This window comes from Rattus norvegicus, chromosome 9 (assembly GCF_036323735.1).
Source record: "Rattus norvegicus strain BN/NHsdMcwi chromosome 9, GRCr8, whole genome shotgun sequence".
In the NCBI taxonomy this organism is placed as follows: domain Eukaryota; kingdom Metazoa; phylum Chordata; class Mammalia; order Rodentia; family Muridae; genus Rattus; species Rattus norvegicus.
The window spans coordinates 46,780,918-46,803,475 of record NC_086027.1 but is presented as its reverse complement, the minus strand read 5'-3'; the positions used below and the strand labels follow the sequence as shown (position 1 = coordinate 46,803,475).

Genomic DNA, 22,558 nt, shown 5'->3' with positions numbered 1-22,558 from the left:
AGTCAGGACAAATACCCTCTGTGGAGTCACTCACTTAAGGGCACCCTTCCCTGAAGTTCTACACAACCGTCTCACTACCTACCCATGGTCAGAGCTTTATCCCAGGGCACTGTCTGGCTCCAGTGGAGACCAGCGTTCACTGTGGCCCTAGGTGAAGTAAAAGTTCTGTCCTAAGGGGAAAGGAGTAGACTGGAAACTGGCAGTCCCCACCATGACACATCTACTGATACCTGTTCTGTGCCAGAGGCACAAAGCCACACACACTCTGATGTGTGGAAGCGGCACTCCCTGCTGGGCCCCCATTCTCTCCTGTTGACAGCTCACCAGATCCACAGTCCGGCATGGTTTTCCAGGTACACTTCCTACGCATGGCCTGACTGTTCTACTCTCCTTTGGGAGAGGAAGGGTGGGTTCTTGTTATTCCATTTCACTCAGAAACCTCGGTAACATTTCCTTCACGGACTAAAGGGGAGGGGGCACCAGGGAGATGTGTCAGTGGCTAAAGAGCTTGCTGTATAAGCATGAAGACTGGCGTTCAAATCCCAACTGTGCATGTAAACCTGGATGTGGCAGCCGCACATCTGTAGTCCAAGTGCTGCTAAGGTAAGATCAAGAACAGAGGCAGGAGGATCCCCAGGTTGGCTGGCATCCAAAGTAGCAAACGACAAAAAGATGCTGTCAAAAGCAGTTGGGGGGGGGGCAAGGACTGACACATGAGCTTGTCCTCTGACCTGCACATGTGTGTGCTTGCTCTCCTAGGTGAAGACATACACACATGTACACACCGAGAAGAAGTTGCCGGAGACCTTACGAATGGTGGTGACAGACCGCCTTACCCATTGCTGTGCTGGTCTCCGCTTCTCAGCCACAGTCGGCTAGGTACAAGAGATTCAAACCCCCAAACCACCCTCTATTCTGAAGGATGTACAGAGTAGGCTCAGTGGTCACTGGTAATATTATCACAGAAGGCAACAGAGGGGCTGAACTCTCTGGTAATAAGCACCATTGCGGGGTGCCTGCTACAGGCCTGCTTGATCAGGAACTCTTCTTAGGGGCTTAGTTATACGTCTCAGAACTAATGCTGAGGGGGAGAGAGTCCACTGGGGAGGCATGGGGACAGAGGGAGAGGCACAGGAGACCTCTGGGGATTCTGTAGAAACCCACCAGTCTAGATCAGAGGCAACGAAGCTGCATGGAACCCTGGGTCCTGACCTCTGAGGATTAACCTAGCCGAGGCCAGCTACACACATAGTGTATCAAGTTCACTGTTGGACCCCAGAGAGCCCAAAGAGTCTCTGTTGTGCTGACCTCTGACCTCGGAGTAGCACTTTGGAATCTCTTTAAAATGCTAACATCACCTGGGTGGGAGCAGTACTATATGAAGCCGCTGTTTTATAGGACTTTGTGTTTGGGGCTTTCTTAGTATTTCTTAGTATTTTTTCCATTTTATTTCGCCACAGCCTTGCAAGCAAATTCTATTCACTATGCACAGCTGAGTAAACAGAGGCAGAGGGCAGCTAAGAGCAAGTCTATCGTGATTTGAAGATGCTTGACCCAGGGAATGGCTGTTTAGAGGTGTGGCCTTGTTGGAGTAGGTGTATCACTGTGGGTGTGGGCTTTAAGACCCTCATCCTAGAGGCCAGGAAGCCAGTCTTCTCTTGCACGCCTTTGTAACAAGTTATAGAACTCTCAGCTCCTCCAACACCATGCTTGCCATGCTTCCACCTTGATGAGAGTGGACTGAACCTCTGAACCTGTAAGCCAGCCCCAATTAAATGTTGTCCTTGTAAGAGTTGCCTTGGTCATGGTGTCTGTTCACGGCAGTAAAACCCTAACTGAGGAAAAGCCCATGAAGAGCACAGCATAGACTATACCAACTCAGTTGGTTTGTTGGCTTTCCCTAGAAATGGACCCAGGAGCCCCTCCCCCAAGTGTCCACTGACCACTCCTGTCTACATCACAGCTGACTGAAACCCAAGATTCAATAACAGGGATAAAGAGTGGCCAACATTCAGTCCGTGGACATCCTGTGTGGCTTACCCACTCAGGGCAAAGGACTGGCACTAAGCCATCAAGACGGACTTGTGAAATGCAACGCAGCAGGGCAGAGAAGGAGTGAAGGGGCCCAGGGTCCTGGCTTTTCCACAGGTAACTAGATCTAGTGATAGTGAGGTGGCACTAGTGAGTCTCATGCTGATGACACCAGTGACAAACTCTGACACAGGTGAATGGTCTTTGAAGCCATTCCTAGCTCAAAGAGCGAAACAGGATGTGTGCAGAATCCAAAGGCGGGTGAGAGCCCTACAGTGTATAAAGGCATGATTCCGAATGGATACATTGAATCACAGGATACTACACAGGCAGTGAGGGGACTGTCCTTTTGATCAGGGGCTCTTTCCTTCTATGAGGCTTAGCTAGATATCTGACAGCTGCTGCCAAGGAAGAGAGAAGTCCACTAGAAGTACAGAGGACAGAGGAGGAGGCACAGGAAACCTCAGTGGATCCTGTGAGTTGGAAATTCTTCAGGCTGAGCCAGGGGGAATGAATCTGCGTAAAGAAATGTTGTGTCCTGGCCTCTGCGGACTCAGCCAGCCAAGAGCAGCCTCGGACAGAAACAAGAAGCTTCCGACCAAACAGCCCCACGCTTGTACCGACCTCTGACCTCTGGGTCAGAATCTGGAAGCTCATGTTAAAACACTAGTCTCGTGTAGGAGCAGTAGCACCTGAAGCCATTGTGATTTATGAGTGTAGGTGGATGTCATTATGCAGGTGAGTGCTGGCACAAGTTAGATCGAGGCCATGATTGGACAGTAAAAAAATAAGTTGGGGACAGAGCCTTTGTAGGGAGGATGAGACGGAAGGAGAATCAAGATAGAGACTGAGAAGGATGACCCAGATCCTGAATTGCCAAGGTAGCTGGGATGGATTTCTGTAGGCAAACTTATCTTATCTAGGTGGGCGGTTTATATCCTTATCAACTGGTTGTAAGTTTATCCTGTGGATATATTGTAGATTGAGAATTTAACATGTGAATCTAATAGCTAAATTACAGGTTTCTGGAACTTAGATTTTTCCGGGCTAAAGAGAACAGTGCGTGAAAGAAATGGCTGAGAGGCAGTTGGAGCGTGCGGACCTGGTTCTGTTGCCCACATGGAGTGAGAACACGCAAGGGCCCGCAGAATGAGGTGTGTGTGTGCCAAGTGTGGTAACCACTGCCTAGGGCACTGTGCAGAGCAGGCGGCTAAAGGGAGACAGCTTGGAGAGGGCTTACAGACCTCGTGGCAGAGTAGCAACCAGAGTGAGTAGATCTGGCTCTCAGAACTGATAGAAAAATGTTCCTCTTTAATTTTTACCACAACATATGAATACTGACTTCTAAGGGAAACAAGGCCAGGACAGCAAGTTCCGTTGTGGCAGTGGGATGCAGTTGCCTAGCATCCGCTCTCAGTCAAATCTTTTACATCTCACTGCCAGGATGAGTCCATTGTCACAGGCAAGTTTACTTTAGCAAAGACAGGGCAACCTACTATGTGTTGACTGCGGTAAGTGGGTGCAACAAGGATACAGTGAGAAGCCAGGCGAGGTGATGCATGCCTTTAATACCAGCACTTGGGAGGCAGAAGCAGGTGGATGGATCTCCGTGAGTTCAAGGCCAGTTTGATGTACAGAGCGAGTTCTAGGACAGCCAGGGTTACACAGAGAAATCCTGTCTTTAAAAAATGAGCAAGCGAGCAAGCAAGTAAGTGAGGGAGACAGAGACAGAGACAGACCAACAGGCAGGCAGACAGACAGGCAGACAGAGACAAGAGATACACACAGAGAGAAAATATAACGATAAGCAGGTTTAGCCTCCCTGAGTCCAGAACTCAAGGTTCTCCATTATTGTCCCTTCAATACTCTGCCCTATGACCCTACTCACAACATAGTCCTGCCAGCCCTCTGGGGCCCCTGTGCTCCCTGTCAGGGCACCCAGGCCTCCTCTCCCCACACTTGGTTAGCCCACCCTTCTTCCAAGCCACACCCCATAGCCCACCATCAAGCTTTGACCAGCTACACAGAAAACAGCTTCCTGTATCATCCCAACCTTCACACCCGTGAAATACACCAGCCACACCCACTGCTGTGAGGGTCCCCGTTGATTGTCATTAATGTCAATAATTGTCATGAACAGCCCTCAACAGGGCTAGAATCACCTAGTAGACAAACCTCTGGGCATTTGTGCAAGGGAGTTCTGGCTGGGAAGACCTTCCCCCCCAAAATGGGGGTACCACCATTCCATGGGCTGGGGTCCCAGACTGCATAAAAAGACATGAGGATGAACATCAGTGACCCTCACTCACTACTTCCTGATCATTGCTGCAATATGACCCCCTGCCTCACACTCAGGCAGCCATGCCTTACCTTAGCCATGATGGACTGTACCCTCCAACTATCTGTCTGTGACCAAGACAGACTCACTGATCTGCTGAGGCAGGGGAATGAAAAATGGTGGAGGAAGAAATCCTAGAAATGAGGAGACAAACAGTGGCAATGGTAGAAAGCCTGGCTGACCTCAGTCTATATAAGCCTCATTCAGGCAGGGGGCATGCTGGGAAAAGCCCAGACAAGGAGCATGCTGGGAAAAGCCCAGGCAGGGAGCATGCTGGGAAAAGCCCAGGCTGTGACAAATTCGGAGAGTTGGGATTATGTTAATGAGGCATGAAATATTGCTGCAGATCTTACCCCATCCCTCCTCTCTCTCTTTGACTTTTTGGAGCCGGGCCCCAGGGTAGGCATGGCACACCTCCAACTTTTATTAATAAACTACCTCTGTCCCTGTAACTACCCATGTGTCTTTATGCACTGCATTGTAAACAGATACAAGGACTTGGAAACCCCAGTTTCTGTTTTCTAGACTCAGATCCACACCTGTTACACCACTGACGGTGGAAGCATATTCCTGGCTGTCACTTCAGCCTTAATTCCAAGGAACACAAAGGAGCAAGAGGCAGTGCCAGTGCCAGTGCCGTTTTGTAACACACCGTCTCTAGTCCGGCCTAATTTAAGGCAATCCCTCCCAAACAAGAAGCTTATATTTAGGAGACAGCTGCTCACTCCTCATCTCTCCAGCCTAGCCTCCAACCCCGTGCCTGTGGTCACTGCGCAGTCGCAGCTGCTGCTCTGGCTGCATAGACTGCCTCTCACAGAGGGGTTGGGGATGTCTAAAGTATACAATGTATCTGCTTGCCTGGTACCTTCCCAATCACTCAGCACAGGACTCAGGGTTGTTACTAAGTCTAATCCTTCCTTTCTTTTATTTGGCCAGCTACAAGGACACCATCTGCTATTTTCTACCTCCTGGATTTGCCTGTATCTGAATATGCCGTTACCATTTCTGCAAGAAACTCTCCCAAGTGTGAGGCAAGGACTGTTTAAGCAAATGGCTATGCTCTGGGGAATCCAGATGTTACCCATGGCAGATCCTAAACAAATCACTTTGTGTCTTAGTCTAAGCATTACACTGTGGTGAGGCAGGCTTGTCCAGAGTATGTAAACTGCTATGCGTCAGGTTGGGAGGGGAAAAATAAGCAAAGGTAGCGGGCATGGCACAGTCTAAAGGACACTTAATGCATCCCTGGAAGATGCTGGTAGACTAAAGCACTCCTGACCCTCAAACCCCAGCCCAGTGCCTAGGTGGCCTTTTCCCGTCCCCCAGGACTCCTAGGTGAAGGGCCAGCTGAGTGGCAAGTTTACTATGGCTTGAACCCTAAACTCCTATTCGGTCACGAAATGTAAAAAAGACCCCCATTATAACCATGAAAAGGCCATACTATGCACCAGGAAAAGGTAGCAAAGAGTTTCCTTTTCAGAAAGTAATACACTTTTTAAATTATTATGTTTTTTTTTTGTTTTGTTTTTTTTTTTTTTTTTTTTTTTTTTGGAGCTGGGGATCAAACCCAGGGCCTTGTGCTTGCTAGGCAAATGCTCTACCACTGAGCTAAATCCCCAACCCCACTTTTAAAATTATTAACTGTGATAAAATTATTAATGTTAAAGCTTCCAAGAGACCAAGAAAAAAGGAATAATGGGAGGGAGGAAGGTTCAAGTGGGTTAGGATGGGAGGGGAGGGCAGAGGAGTGGATTGGGGGGAGGATAATTAACATCAAGGATATTGGTGACTTACTGTGTTATAAGACACACACACACACACACACACACACACACACACACAGACACACACACACACACTTCATATTGAAGAATTTAATTGGAATTACCCTACAAAGGAGATTTTGCTGCTCCCAAAAGCTATAGGTTGCCACATAAAAAGCTCGGTGCTAGGTATGGGATACCTCCCTCTAGTTGTTGGCCAGAGAACCCCAAAGGAGCTTGCTATTGCTCTAGGTTGCCCATCAGGGCTTTGATGGCAAAGCCCTATTGCTTAAGATTGCACGCACCCTGATCATGGGACATGGAGAAATCATGCGGATATTGACCAGGAAGCTTCCTGCTTGGAGGCTGCAGGGGGCAGCATCACCAACAGTCTTACCTAGCGGTGGAACCTGTGAACTACAATAACAATGGCCGTGGCCCGTGAATGCGAGAGCATGGACATTACAGGGGTAACCAATTACTTTCTAATTGGATTGACGCCTACTCCACGGAATGATACAAGGGCCTAGAACTGTAACTCTAGCGAGAACCCATGGTTAAGGAGCTCACCGTCCCTGCTGTTATTTTATCGAATGGCCACAGCGTGGAATCCTTCACAGTTTGCCTCTCTCTGCGTATAGATTAGTGCGGTTCTCAGACCTCACGGGAGAAGCTGCTTTGCGCGTTGGACACTGGTTAATGCAGAAACTCAAAGCTGGTCCAAGCACAGAGCATAAGAGTGGACAGGGTGCTTGGCTACAACTGGGACACCTACTCTGTTTGCCTACACAAGACCCGCACAAGTTCAAGCCAATCACTATCCCAGAGCGAAGGGGGCGGGGCTTATAAGATCCCACCCCTTACTGAAGAGCTATGAACAGGTGATAGCCTCTAGGGTAGGGAGATTCAAGTTTGTGGTTCAAAGGTGTGGCTGCTGGGAGTTTGGCTGAACCCTGGTGCTCCACACATAAGTATACAGGCGGCACAAACTGGACTTAGGAAAGCTTTTTTTTTTTTTTTAAAGAAGATTTTATTTATTTTATGTGTTAGTACACTGTAGCTGTCTTCAGACACACCAGAAGAGGTCATCGGATCTCATTACAGATGATTGTGAGCCAGCATGTGGTTGCTGGGATTTGAACTCAGGACCTCTGGAAGAGCAGCCAGTGATCTTAACCACAGAGCCATCTCTCCAGCCCAACATTTTTTTTTTTTTAAAGATGATAGAAAATTGTGGTATTGGTGAGGTGGAGGTGGACCTGGGAGGTGCAGGGGTGAACATGTTCAAAACACACTGTATGAAATTCTCAAAGAATCAATAAAATATTTTACAGAGAGGGGTGGGGGAGAGAAATTTTCCCAGAGACTTAAAATTACTGTGCAGGTCTGATAAAGGGGGTCACATAACATGCATAGAGGGCAGAAAGTGGTGAAAATCGGTAGTTTTATTTCAATGAAAGCATTCTTAAGTGGTGTGACTTATGTCAAAACACAGTGCTGCTGCTCTGTGATCAAATGCCTGCTGGCTGGATCTGGATTCGAGGCCCGTGACTGAGGCAATGCATACAGCTTCATTCAGTCCCATTAGCTAATTTTTTTTTTTTTTTTGGTTCTTTTTTTCGGAGCTGGGGACCAAACCCAGGGCCTTGCGCTTCCTAGGCAAGCGCTCTACCACTGAACTAAATCCCCAACCCCCCCCCCCATTAGCTAATTTAAAACAAATGTAGTCATCCCACCATTTGGGAGAGAATCTATACTTTCTTGAGGTAGGGAGCATGTATGTTTCATAATGGGTCATTCTCTTCTCTCAGAAGGAATTCCACATACACAGGATGGGCGATGTGGGCTCTAAGTGACTGTTTGCTGGTCCCCTGTTCCTCTTGTAAGCAGAACACAGTAAAATGCAGAGGGCGTGTGGTCTAACTGTCCGCATTCCCTTAGTATGATGGTCCAGGGAGTGGTACTATTAGGAGGTGTGGCCTTGTTGGAGTGGGTGTGTCACTGTGGGCATGGGCTTTGAGACCCTCATCCTAGCTGCCCGGAAGCTAGTTTTCTCCTATCTGCCTTCAGGACAAGAGGTGGAATTCTCAGCTCTTCCAGCTCCATGCCTGCTTGCATGCTGCCATGCTCCCACCTTGACGATTATGGACTGAAACTCTGAACCTGTAAGCCAGCCCCAGTTAAATGTTGTCCTTATAAGAGTTGCCTTGGTCATGGTATCTGTGCACAGCAATAAAACGCTGACTAAGACTATTTGGGATCACTCACTTTTGGGTGGTACTGGTGAGTTGATGATGGAGACCTGAGCAAATTGAGAACAGAGACACAAAGCGTAAATGTATTCCTGCCCGATCGCCATGATGGGATGCAGATCGCCATGATGGGATGCAGTGAAGGAGCTCTCAGTAGAGTCAGGCTCATCCTGTCTGAACTTTCAGCCTTCAAAGATGTGAGCTAAGTTACTCTCCTGGATTTGCCGCTGCTGTTAGTGTTGTCTTCCTTGGTTTTTAACGTACCCAAGTGCCTCAGGTATTTCACTACAGCAACAGAAAATTGGCTAAGATAACTAATTGTTAGCCTTAAGGATGGAATTATGTTTATCCGTTTTTTTTTTATAACTAATGCACCCTTGATAATTGGCTAACACTTCCAAATAGGCTGTTCTAAAACAGACTTTTTGAGAATCCCTTTTTCCATCCCTGCATACTGCATACACTGGCGCCAAGCAGAGCTCTTGACTTTTACATAACATTTAGAGGCCTCTCTCAGCTGTGAAATCAGAGCAAGTTTAATCAAATATAATCAGAATTCACACTAGCTCTCTTTCCCCTAGCAAGGCACCCATCAGGCAAGAGGGGCAGGATTCTGGAGTCATACAGCCCTCTGCCTGATAAGCCATCACGTGGCAACAGCTTTGGAAGGGCTGTTCCAACCACATTCACTGAATTAAGCTCAATTTCAGGCAGATGAATTGGTTTAATTTTTAAGACTTTTGATGAACTTCTCCACATCTCGGGTGTTGTTAGGCTATGCCTGTGGGATGCTTGGACCCACTCCATCAGTTCAGAGGTTGATTGCAATGGCTGAGCTGAGACCAGACTGATCTTACCACTGTCTGGTGTCAAGTGAAAAGACCATGCTGCAGCTAGGAGCCTCAAACTAAACAAGGAGCCCTGAACTAAACAAGGAGCCCAGGACAGGAGCCTGAGATGGAAAGAGGAATATGGGGGTCCCTAGCCATAGGGGCTCACTCTTAGTGAGGATACAAAGCCCAAGTGGCCATGAGATCTTCAAAGGTGTGAACTAAAGGGAGATGAGAGGGAGGTGGGGGTGGGTAGTTCTTGTGTTACATTGACTCTTGGAGCAATGGGGAAGGAGCGACTTGAATCACGGAGCAGAAGGAAACACGGACGCTCTGAGAGTCTGGGGTCCCTGGGTTCAGAGAGCCTTGTCATTCATTTCTTTGGATTTCTTTGGCTTCACCCCAGTGAGACTTTAAATACCACAAACAATGCTTAATAAATCCTTACTGACTAACCAGAGGTCTTCCTTAATCGATGACAAGAAATTCAAGGCACCCATCAGGCAAGAGGGGCAGGATTCTGGGTCATACGGCCCTCTGCTTGATAAGCCATCACATGGCAACAGCTTTGGAAGGGCTGTTCGACCACATTCACTGAATTAAGCTCAATTCCAGGCAGAGGAGAGAGAATTCTGAGAGAACCTCTTGCTGCCAATAGAAACAGCTATCAACAGGCACCACCCAGTGCTTCTAAATTAAATTGGAGACTAGAAACAGGGAGGCATGATGCCAGGCCTGAGTGATGGGCCACTAGACTCAGAGTCTAATTAAAGATCACGCATGTCTGCCAAGAACAGGACTGCTCGTTTAAACATAGCAACCTGATGTATGCTCAAGTAAACAAAAATGTAATTTTAAAATACGTTAGCCTTAGCTCATGCTTTCTCCCCCTCTGCCAACACACACAAAAAAAAAAAAATTGCAAAAATAGTAGACCAAGTTTATTACTGCTTTTTTTTAAAAAAAGCTTTTGAATTTTGTTTCTTATATGCGCATGCAAGCATATATATGTGCATAAAGGTCAAAGGGCAACTTTCAATAATTGGTTCTTTCCTTCCACTGTGTGAGGCCTAGGGCTTGAACCAGACCCTCAGACTTGGCCACAAGCACCTCCACCTGCTGAGCCATCTTGCTGTCCCTAGAGCAGATTTTTTTTTTTTTTAGTACCAATTTACTCAAAGTACCAGATACAAACAAAATGTCCCCAGCAAAGCATTACTGTTTTTTTTTTTTTTTTTTACTACAGCCTCGCACGCTATGGCCCGTTCCTTTTCATTTGTTCATTACATAATCTCTTTCTTCTATCTGGCAAGCAAGATCTAGTGATGATCGATGCAAAGTCTGTTGTTTGCCTTCGCCTGGGTGAACTGGACCGGTAACTAAGAGGGCTCAGCTGTGCTGAGTTTGTTGGCCCGGCCCGCAGCACAGGCTCAGCAGGAAGAGCTACTCAGGGCTGATTACCAGCAGCTGCCTAATGAGATGAGCCCAGAAATGAAAGATGGGCCTTGTCGTCCCTTTCCGCTCTACTGGACAAGGAGAGGCTCTGAGCCGTTGGGTCTCTGGGTGGTATGTATAATATCAGATTAAAACGCACGCTGCAGTTGTTCAGACTGGTGTGATGCTCTGGCTTGATGAAGCCGGAATCACAAGGCTCTGAGCCTGACTCGCAGCCCACGTGATCGTGGCTCGCAGCCCACGTGATCATGCTGGCCTGGGCTGCTTGAATTTGCCAACCCAAAGAGCCTGGCATTTCAAACCATCTCAAGCATCATACTGTCAGCTTTGACGACCAGTCCCGCGCCTGAGCCAAGCAGCATCAGTGTCAAAATTATACCATGTTCATGATGGATGATGACAGATGGCGACTTTTACTCTGATCTAACTTTAGATGGTCATTATTTCAGTTATCTTTTTAATGATAAAACAAGAATAGAAGCTAAAACAGAAATAGAGCTTGCTTCAGACCCTAATATGACAAGTCGTCTTCTGGAAGAGTTCCCAAACCTCTACCTTGGGCCCACCAGCTTTGGGAACCCGAGGGGCAGCCGGAAAGATGGTGTCCCTGACCACACCAACAAGTTCCTAAACAAGCTCTGGCCCCACCGCCAGCTCTACAGGGGCCTTCTGAGACGTGAACGCTGGCGTGCCCGATTTTACAAATGTTTGAACAGCGTTTTGAGCTCTGGCTGGCCTCACGGTTACAAAGAGGAGCGGGTAAAATCACACACACACAGGGCCCAGCTCACGACTCCACTCAACACTAATTAAAATCCCACTTCTAGGAGAAGAGGGATGTAGGCTCCTTGATTTCCACAGGAAGGATTCTCACCCTCCGTGGTGGCCCCGGGATGCTCCCGTTATCGGGACTTGTCTCCCATCAGGACACTTGATCCTACCACATCTGGTGCTCTGTTCCCAGTTCCAATTCCCAGCCCTGACTATGCACCCAAACAAGCCTATTAGCGTAGTGACCCTTTCAATTGTTCGCTATGATAGACGCTGCCACGTTCTTCTGGATTATTCCACCATCTAGAGCCAGTGTCTGCAGGAAATGCCCATTTGGAATTCTAAGAAAGAAAAAGGGCAATTGCCATTAGTCAAAAGCTGGTTCGTCTTGAACACATGTTTCTACGTGTGTTGTGTGTGTTAAGACTCCCCCCAATACTCATATAAAGCAGATGTTATTATCCCATTCTAGACATGACAAAGCATAAAGTCTTGGTAACATGTTATTGTCACATAATTTATGGCAAAACTAAGATTTGAATCCAGAACTGATACCAAACTTGATTCGTTTTCCATCAAACACTGTCTCCTGGCACCAAACCCAGAATCACGCAAGAATGAAAGGTCGTGACAGCTTGCATTATTGTTTATCACATACCCACTCCACTCCTCGGCTTTCTGATGGTGGAATAGTCCTCACCCCTTATTAGTGCTGGGCATGGTCATGTGATTAACTCTGGCCAATGAGATGTTAGCAGATAGACCATGCGGTGTAAGCGTGCCTGGATGATTGTCCATGGTTCTCAAGTAATGCGTCACAATACAAACATACATTGAGTAGCATGAGCTAAACGAGGATAAATCTGTTTGAAATTAATCAAACCATAGTTGACCTGAAGCCATGTGACATTAAAAGAAAACAATGAAGAGGAGGAGGAGGAAGAAGAGGAAGAGGAGGAAGAGGAGGAGGAGGAGGAAGAAGAGGAAGAGGAGGAAGAGGAAGAAGAGGAGGAGGAGGAGGAGGAAGAGGAGGAGGAGGAGGAGGAGGAATTGCTGAGCCCAGCCAGGTGGTACAGTCTGGAATCCCATGTACCCAGGAGGCTGAGGGAGAAGGGCTCAAGGGCAGCCTAGGTTACTGAGTGTGGGTTCAAGGTCAGCTTTGGCAACTTAGATCTTACCTCAATTTTTTTTCTTTATTTCTTTTAGGTAGGAAGAGGCCTAAGGACACAGCTCACTGGAAGGATAGTAGGACAGGATGTGGGAGGCTCTGGAGTCAACCCACCACCCCAAAGTTCCACTGCTACACTGCTGCTGCTAATAATAATATTACTGCTAATATTAATAATAACATCAATAATGATGATGATGATGATTGTGGTGGTGGTAGTGGTGGTGATGATGGTGATGATGATGATGATGGCTGGGATTTTTCAGAGTCAATGAGGTAGATAAACTGAGAATCTCAAGGGACCCCAAGTACAATGATCCTATCATGGGAGCTTGGGGGCAGGGCGAGAGAGAGAACTCAGCTCCTAAAAAGAAATGGTGAGAGGTTTCAGAAAGGAAAGATGGGAAAATGGACAAACAGGGAGGATTTTCTTCACCTCCAGTTGTCCAGTTGCCACAGCTGTTAGTGGAAAGGAGAGGGCAGGACTGGACTGGAACGAACAGGATCTTCCTCCAGACTGACGTGGAGAACCAGACAGAGAACAGGCAAACAGGAGATCCCAGGAAGCTATGGGAGAGAGGTTATGTCTCTTGCCTAGAAGTTTGTGGAAGTCCTTCTACCAGAAGGTACTACCAGACCACAGAGTGAAGAAAAATACAAAATTTCTCTTGAAGACTGACGGGGCCGGGTACCACAACATGAGTTGATGTCTACATGCAGCTGAGGGCAGGCACAGGATAAGGCAAGGCCTGTGATTGGACAGTGAAAAACTAAGGCGGGGACAGAGTTTTTGTAAGGCAGAAGAGAGGAAAAGGAGGAAGAAGAAGAACAAAGATGAAGGAGGACGGCCCAGATCTGTGTGGCCTAAAAGGACCACAGGAAGTCGTGAATAGTCATAAGGGATGGATTTTTTTATAGGTCAATTTATCTTATCTAGGTGGGCGGTTTTTATCATTATCAATTGGTTGTGAATCTATTGTGCAGACATTTTGTGGATTGAGAATTTAACATATAAATCTGATTGCTAAATTATAAGCTTATTGAGTTTTGATTTTAATGGGATGCTGGGAGTTGTGACTATAACCACAGGGGACGGATGCTGGGAATGTGAGCAGAGTCCTCAGCAAGAGAGTTGCAAGAGGGGCCTCAGGAGATTGGGAGCGTAGTGGTTGAGACGCTTTGCTGATTGAGATGAAAATACCAATGTCATGTGGCCCACCAGGAGCTGGCACTAGTGTGGGTTGAAAGAGTCATTCTTTTAAGATATTTACTGCTACAACTTTACATATGAGTTACATCTGCAACATTCTGAAGAACAGTTCCTGACTTAGTAGGTGTCTTAGTTAGGATTTTACTGCTGTGAACAGACACCATGACCAAGGCAACTCTTATAAAGGACAACATTTAATTGGGGCTGTCTCACAGGTTCAGAGGTTCAGTCCATTATCTTCAAGGCTGAGCATGGCAATATCCAGGCAGGCATGGTGCAAGAGGAGCTGAGAGTTCTACATCTTCATCTGAAGACTGCTAGTGGAAGACTGACTTCCAGGCTGGTAGGGTGAGGGTCTTAAGTCCATGCCCACAGTGACACACCTACTTCAACAAGGCCACACCTCCTAATAGTGCCACTCCCCTGACCAAGCATATACAAACCATCACATTCTACTCCCTGGCTTCCAAAGGCTTGTTCAGACACATGAGTCTATGGGAGCCACACCTAAACATATCATAATGCAAAATATATTTAGTCCAGCTTCCAACATCCCCATAGCCTATAGCAGTCTCAACAAGGCCAAAAGTCCAAAGTTCAAAGTCTCCTGTGAGATCCATCCAATCACTTAACTGTAATCCCCAAAGCAAAACAGGTAACCACCTTGACAAAGTCCAGATTCTGCATCTCCATGCCTGACGTCAAAGTGGTCTTCAGATCTCCAACTCCTTTTTTATCTTTGTTGACTGCAACAAACTTCTTTCTCCTGGGCTGGTTCCTCAGGAGCTATCCTATGGCTCTGGCATCTCGAAAATCTTCAGTGTTACAGCTTCTTATTTCAGTGTCTGGGATCCACACATGATCTTCTGGGCTCCTCCGAAGGCTGGCGTCGCTTCTCCAGCTCTGCCCTCTGTAGCACTCTAAGCTCAGGATGATCCACTCCATTGCTGCTGCTCTTGGTGATTATCCATGGCACTGGCATCTCCAATACACTGAGGTCTTCCACTGGTCACCTTCAGATGAAGACATAGAACTCTCAGCTCTGCCTGCACCATGCCTGCCTAAATGCTGCCATGTTCCTGCCTTGATGATGATGGACTGAACCTCGGAACCTGTAAGCCAGCCCCAGTTAAATGTTGTCCTTTATAAGACTTGCCTTGGTCACGGTGTCTGTGCACAGCAAGAAAACCCTAAGATGGTAGGTAACTCTGAACTTAGTTTCCTTCCTGTTCTGTGTCTTCAAGTCCTTTCTAGCCAACACTGTGGTGATGGAATCTCAGAGAATAATGTAAGGAAAACTAGAAATGTAATGAACCATTAAGCAAGTGTGTCCACTGTCTTTCTGTCCCTGGAATAAAATCCCTGAGATAAACGGCCAGGAAGCAGAGGTTCCTTGTCTTCTGGTTTTAGAGGTTTCTGTTTCTGTCCATGGTCAGCTCAGTGGTGGGCCAAATCAGCTCACCTCACGGCTACAGGGAGAGCAGCCAAGAGGGAGGGATGGGAAACAAAGGCACCCTTCAAAGACATGGCCCTTGTGGCCCACAGCCTCCAACATAGGCCTCATCTCCCAGTGTTTCCATCTCCTCCCATTAATTCTGTCAGGTTGGGGTGCACCAAGGGATTCATGCATTCGTGAAGTCGGGGTCAGCGGGATCTAAGCATTTCCTGTGTGCACCGAGGTCAAGGCCTTAAAAAAGCATGAGCCTTGTGAGGACGCATTTTATACCTAAAACATAACAGTGAGCTGTGTATCCTAAGCTCACACACCGATAAGCATCCCATCACTTGAACAGCACAGCCCAAGAAGAATCAACACAAGAAAAATGGAATTGCGGGAAAAACTCTTCCAAGGAACTAACACATCCGTAAGAAGCCAAATAATCAAAGAATGAATGCTTTTTATGTGAGGTACATGTGTTTACTTGCCCTTGCAATGAGTCGAGAAAAGGCAAAATTCCTCTCGACCTACAGCCTTTTGCTTGTTCTGGGGAGCAAGCTGATAGAAGGAATCATCTCCAAACACAAGACCTAAAATTCAGTAATCATTCACAAATGGCTCATTTAGATGTGACATTAGGACAGCTTGTAAAACCTGTTACACAGGGGGTTGGGGATTTGGCTCAGTGGTAGAGCTCTTGCCTAGCAAGCACAAGGCCCTGGGTTCGGTCCCCAGCTCCACAAAAAAAAAAAAAAAAAAAAAAAAAAAAACTGTTACACAAAATATAGAATGAATATGTGTCTGCTTTACAAATATATAATTACTTCTCTGTCGCTCTGGTAAGACACCATGAACCAGGCAACTTGAAGGACAGAGAGTTTGTTGGGGCTTATGGTTTCAGAAGGGTAAGAGACCCTGTTCACAGTAAATCATGGCAGCGGGTAGCAGGCACAGCTGAGAGTTCATGTTTCACACCACAAACAGGAAACAGAGAGAGCACACTGGGAATGACATGGTGCTGGAAGCTGAGAGCCCACCCACAGTGGTTTACTTCCTCCATTGAGACTGTGCCTCCTAATCCCGGAAAACACTACCAACTGGAGACCAACTTTCTAAGCACCTGAGCCTATGGGGGACATTCTAACTCAATCTGTGATATGTATCACCATAAAAATTAAATGGAATCAGACTTAAAGACAACACATTTACCTATGACATATCTAGGCTCTAATAATTTAGAGTGGAGCCCACCAAAGTCCTCTGAAACTTTTAGAGAATGCTTTTGCAGTTTTCCATTTCCAGTTGCTAATGTTATTGCTACAATGTTATGGGTGTTTAGGTGCTTTCTTTACTACAACGGCAAGGAAGAGCAAATCTGCTGGTGGTGCTCACCTAGGTCTAGTGACAGAGCTCACTCCAGCTGTACTGATAAACTGGAGGGAAGAGGTGAGAACCCCTAAAAGCTTAGCATGTCGCCAGAAACTGGGGAAACACACTTAGGTTGAATGAAGCCACACAGAAAGCAGGCTCACACCTGGGTGTGTCCTCCTCAGAGATTCAGTCTGGGAAGCACAGCAAACTAATGCTCACCTGGACAGCACCAAACCCATTCCCACGTCTAAGCGTGGCAAAGAAAATTAAGGTCAGAAGTCATTCATAAGTAGACTCAGACAAGAACTGGAAGGAACCATGAGGCAGCCTGGCTGGCTTAGGAGCAAGCCCATCGCAGATGAGGCTCTGTTTACTACAGAGGATGATGCTGCATTCAAGGGAGAAGGAGTGGGTGAATGGTCTGAAGATTAATAGTATATATTAAGGAAAAAGTCTACTCATCCCTTCCCATCTCAACCCATCATACTTCAAAACAAATCTAGCTAGTCCAAAAATATTTTTGTTTCTGCCCCCTCCCCTCCCTCTCTCTTTCTCTCTTTTACACACATACACACACACACACACACACACTTAAGATGAGAAACAAGATCACAAAGAAGCTAAGAGATACAAAACTTATCAACTGCATTACTGTGTAAATTAAAAATTTTCATATAGAAAAACCCATATGAAAGAAATCATAATAGCATTTTAAATTGCCACAAGTAACATACCTGACAGAAAGGTGATGTATGAAGGACATTAAGAAATACAAAATGTGTGATATTCGTTACTAATTGACATTAATCTCTTTGTTAAATAAATTCTAACTGCAGCCATAAGATATCACTTTGATGCCACTGAAATTCATATTCTCTTAGTTAAGGTTTCATTGCTGTGAACAGACACTATGACCATGGCATCCCTTATAAATGATAACATTTAATTGGGGCTGCCTTAAAGTGTAGAAAGGTTCAGCCCATCATCATTATGGTGGAAACATGGCAGCATCCAGGCAGGCATGGTGCAGGAGGAGCTGAGAGTTCTACATCTTGTTCTGAAGGCAGTTAGGAGAAGACCGACTTCCAGGAAGCTAAGAGGAAGCTCTCAAAGCTCACCCCTCACAGTGACACACTTCCTCAAACAAGGCCACATCTCCTAATAGTGCCACTCCCCAGGCCAAGTATATTCAAACCATCACAATACCGTTGGTGTGAATTTAATTATCTCAAGACACTTTTGGAAGAACTCAAATGACAGGTTATCCTTTGGTCCAACAGTTTGATCAGGGTTTTCACTCCTGGAAATCTGCTCATTTAAATAATAATAATGTAGGAGGAAATATATAAAATAGAAATATACTATTTCTAATTGTAAACATTAAAACATTACTGAAACGTCTCATAAGCAATGATTACCAAAACTATACCATACACCTTTAAAGTCCTCAATACCTCAGTATCTATAGAACATATGTTTTATACTGTTGAGAAAATACTTGCAACAAAATTAACTAGAAAATAAAACATTCAACTTAGACAACAATACAGTGCTTATGTCTTGATTAATTTTTAAGTATACAGCAGGAAGAGTAAAGGGTAAGACCCCAAAATGTTTATCAGTGAAAGTCTTTACATAGCAAAAATTCTTTTCTCCCTGTCTTCCCTAGAGGTGTCAAAGCATCTACACTGACTGGAAAGCATGAGGGCCCAGGTCCAGATCTCCAGCTCTGTCCTACGGCAGCCGTGCTCACACGACACATTACTTCTAGGTTCTTTCCATCCTGAGAGAAAAAATTAAGGTCATCTGTCCCTTCCCAGACATGATGCGTGTGGCTTTTAAAGGAGTTACTGTATGAAATACACTTGGAAACACTTACTTGAGGGCAGACTAAAGGGACATAATTATTATGGGAAACAGAGAGAGAGAGAGAGAGAGAGAGAGAGAGAGAGAGAGAGAGAGAGGAAGAGAGAAAGAGAGAGAGAGGGAGGGAGGGAGGGAGGGAGGGAGAGAAGAGAGAAGGGAGGGAGGGAGAGAGGAGAGAAGGGAGGGAGGGAGAGAGGAGGAGGAAGAGAAAGGAGAAAGAGGAGGAAGAGGAGGAAGAGGAGGAAGAGGAGGAAGGAGAGAAAACAGTCTTTAGGCAGTCACAGGGTTAATATATCATTGTTCTTCAATGATTTAGAGGCTGGATGGAATCCACATGAATTCTATGACTCCCTCACATTCTTGGACTGGCTCCTAATGGAACAAATGCTTCCTTTGCTGTACAGAAGCTTTTCTATTTCAGGAGGCCCCGTTTGCTGTTGTCAGTTGTTGGCCTGCTTTCCAGACCCTTTGGAGAAAGTCCTTAAACTGTTCTGTATCTTCGAGTGTTTCCTCTGCTTTTCCCTCTGATGATTTCTGGGCCTTACACTAAGGCCTTTGATGCACCTGGAACTGTCCTGCAAGGTGAGTGGCAGGATCTTAACTGACTGTCCTGCATGTGACTGTCCAGTTGAAGAGTCCATCTTCCTTCCTCTGGATATCTCTGGTGTCTTTGTCAAAGCGTGTAGCTATTGCCGTGCAGGTTCACATCCAGTGCTACTATCTCCCATGAGTCTCTGAGTCTTCGAAGCTGTTGCTGTTCAGGTTTACACTCATGTTCTATTGCCTGCCATCGATCTATGTATCTGTTTCACACTGCACCCGCACCTGCACCATGCTCACCTATACCTGCACCGTGCTTACCTGTACCTGCACCATGTTCACTCACACCTGCATGAGGCTCACCTGTATCATGCACTCTTGCACCTATACCATGTACTCAAACCTCTACCATGCACTCGCACCTGCATCATGTTCTCTTGCACCTGCTCATGTTCTCTTGCACTGCACCTTGCTCACTTGCACCTGCACCATGCTCACCTGCACCTGCACCATGCTCACCTGCACCTGCACCATGCTCACTCACACCTGCACCATGCTCACCTGCACCTGCACCATGCTCACTCACACCTGCACCATGCCCACCTGCACCTGCACCATGCTCACTCACATCTGCACCATGCCCACCTGCACCTGCACCTGCACCATGCTCACTCACACCTGCACCATGCCTACCTGCACCTGCACTATGCCCACCTGCACCTGCACCATGCCTATCTGCACCTGCATCATGCCCACCTGTACCTGCACCATGCTATTTTTGCTTCCGTGATACTTTAATAGAGCTTGAAATCAGATATGGGGACCTCTAACATAAGGATTTTTCCCTCAGGACTGGTTTGTCTACCTGGGATCTTTTATGCTTGTAATAAATGGTAAGAAAAGCGCTCTTATCTTTGTAAAAAAAATGGAATTGTGCCTTTTATTGGTAGTGTGTTGAATCTGTAGAGATACAGGCTGTGGTGATTTGAATAGGAGTGGCCTCTATAGACTCATGTAGTTCACCATAGGGAGTGGAATTGATGTAAATACAGTACTCATAGATGAAGTTCTTGGAAAAAAAGTAAATACTCAGGACTAAACCAGGCAAAGGACCTTGTCTTAGTAAGGGTTACTATTGCTGTGATAACCACCATGACCAAAGCAAATTGGGCAGGAAAGGGGTTCTTTGGCAACAAGGGACAGTTCCTCACTGAATGAAGTCAGGACAGGAACTCAAACAGAATCAAAACCTGGATGCAGGAGCTGATGCAGAGGCCATAAAGGGGTGCTGCTTACTGACTTGCTCCGACTGCTTTCTTATGGGAACCAGAACCACCAGCCCAGGGATGGCACCACCCACATGGACTGAGCCATCCCCAACAATCACTAAGGAAGAAAATGCCCTATAAGCTTATATACAACCCGATATTACGGAGGCATTTTCTTAATTGAGATTCCCTCCTCTGAGGGAATGTCTTTAACTTGTGTCAAGTTAACAGAAAACATCCAGCACAGACCTCTACCATATAAACTTCCAGACACTGAAGACGAAAAGATCTCTTGTACTCCTGGATTGGCAAAATTAATATTGTGAAAAGACTATGGTACCAGCAGCCATCTAGAGAGTCAGCGCAATCCCCACCCAAATTCTAAGGAGACTAGTTAGATATAATAAGTTCAAAAAGAATACTAAGATTCAAATACCAAAAACAAAAAAAGTCAATCGATGAACCTACAGATGAGCTAAACAGGGTTCTCAGAGGGAGAAACGCACACGGTAAATAAATATTCTTAAACGCAATGAAGCACTGAGTAAGCCTGATTTGAGATTTCGGCTCCAGTGAGGCTGTGGGAAGGAGGAACCGGTCACCGCAGGTGAGAATGTAAACTGAGGCAGCTACTGTGGAAGCCAGAGGGGAGGTCCCTTAAAACACTGCACTAGGACTCACGGTGGCCCAGCGGCGCTACTCCTGGGCGTATATCCAAAGCACTGCAAGTCGGCACCGCTCAGAGACACGTGAGGATCCGTGTTCGCGGTGGCTCCAGCCCCAGAAGCTGTGAACTGGAGTCAGCCTAGATGGCCATCAGCAGCCAAAGAGACAAAGCTGATATGGCCCATGTACAACAGCGGGATTGTACCGTCCCCTTAGGGACGTTCTATCCTTCATAACAACACCCATTTCTTGACACCTCAAGCTTGCAGCCTCTCTCTCTGGACAATCACCTCGTCTGTGCACGTTGGGGTGGCTTATTCCGCTCAAAAGGAAGGAAAACAATCGTGGCTTTCAGGACAATAGATACAACCTGGGATTGTTATAAATAAAATACACTGGATTCAGAGCAGAAAGTGCTGCAGATATTTAAATGTTGTGTGTGTGTGTGTGTGTGTGTGTATGTGTGTGTGCTCGTGCACCACCACCACCACCACCCCCCACCCCTGCCACCATGTGTGGGACCTGAAAATAGAAGAGAGTCTCAAGAAAGGAAAAAGGTGAGGGGAAGGGTAAAAGAGAAAGCAGTACAATACTTGTGACATGACAGGAACAGTGGGGACTATCTGGTGGGAGGGAGACCAGCGAGGAGGTGGGGGAGTGGGGGTTGTGAGGTGAGGGTGGGGTAGGGTGAGGGGTTAGGGTGGGGGGGCGAGGTGGGGATGGGGTGAGGTTGGGGGTGAAGGTTGTTTGGGGGTGGGGTGGATGGGGTGGGGGTGGGGTGAGGGTTGTGTATGGGTGGGGTGAATAGGTGGGGGTGGGGCAGGGGGGGTGGAGTGAGGGTTGTGTGGGGGTGGAGTGGGTGGATGGGGTGGGGTGGGTGGATGGGGTGGGGGTGGGGCGGGGTGGGGGTGGATGAATAAGAACAAAGTAAGATACTACACGCGTGGAAAAATGACATAATGAAATCTGTTCTAACCTTAAACAAAAGAAACTGGGAAGTGTGAAAATAGAAATAATCATTGGATGTAACAAAAGAGGGCAGGGAAAGGAGCAAGAGAAAGAAGGGTACAGGCTACAGAAGAGATGCACCAGAGGGCAAAAGGCATGCACTGCCACCCGGCTGAGGGCCACAGATTTAAAATAGCGCACAATTAAGAAATGCAGCCAAAATTACATAAAGGAACAAATGCTCACAAGGGCACAGGACAATTGTACACTGTTGATAGGTACAGATAGAAATGCTGCCACTGTAAAGAAGTAATATGGAGCCTCCCCAAAAATACAAGTAAAACTGCCGTATATGATTCAGAAATCCCACTTGGAATTATAGACCCCAGAAATGAAAAACAGGGAGTCAGAAATGTATTTGTAAACCCAACTTCGGGGCAGCATTAAGTTTATAATGGTCAAAAAATAAAAGCAATCCATACGTCCATTGCTGGTGGGTGGATAAGCAGAATATGACACACATGCATGCACATGTGCAACACACACATGTGTGAGCATGCGCGCGCGCACACACACACACACACACACACATGCACATTCGCATGCACAACTTTTATTCCTTCAATTAAAACTACGAGCTGGG

The 22,558-nt window shown here is 46.6% G+C and overlaps 1 protein-coding gene, 1 long non-coding RNA gene and 1 other non-coding gene across 15 annotated transcripts in view; 1 reads left to right on the top strand and 2 right to left on the bottom strand.

The window, feature by feature from the left end:
- Vwa3b (von Willebrand factor A domain containing 3B) overlaps positions 1 to 22,558 on the bottom strand; it is a 169,130-nt gene that overhangs the window by 111,961 nt on the left and 34,611 nt on the right. Inside the window, exon 1 of one of the 13 annotated variants that reach the window (XR_005489106.2) lies at positions 12,099 to 12,267. The exons of the other annotated variants lie outside the window; for them this stretch is intronic. The gene's annotated coding sequence lies outside the window, so the exon portion shown is untranslated. Of the gene's footprint in view, positions 1 to 12,098; positions 12,268 to 22,558 lie in introns of those variants that run through there. 13 annotated transcript variants of the gene reach the window in all.
- On the bottom strand, positions 5,917 to 5,989 carry Trnaa-agc41 (transfer RNA alanine (anticodon AGC) 41). The gene has a single exon. It is a non-coding gene; the product is annotated as a tRNA-Ala (tRNA).
- On the top strand, positions 12,304 to 12,806 carry LOC134480356 (uncharacterized). The gene is made up of 2 exons (XR_010054755.1): positions 12,304 to 12,507; positions 12,647 to 12,806. It is a non-coding gene; the product is annotated as an uncharacterized LOC134480356 (long non-coding RNA).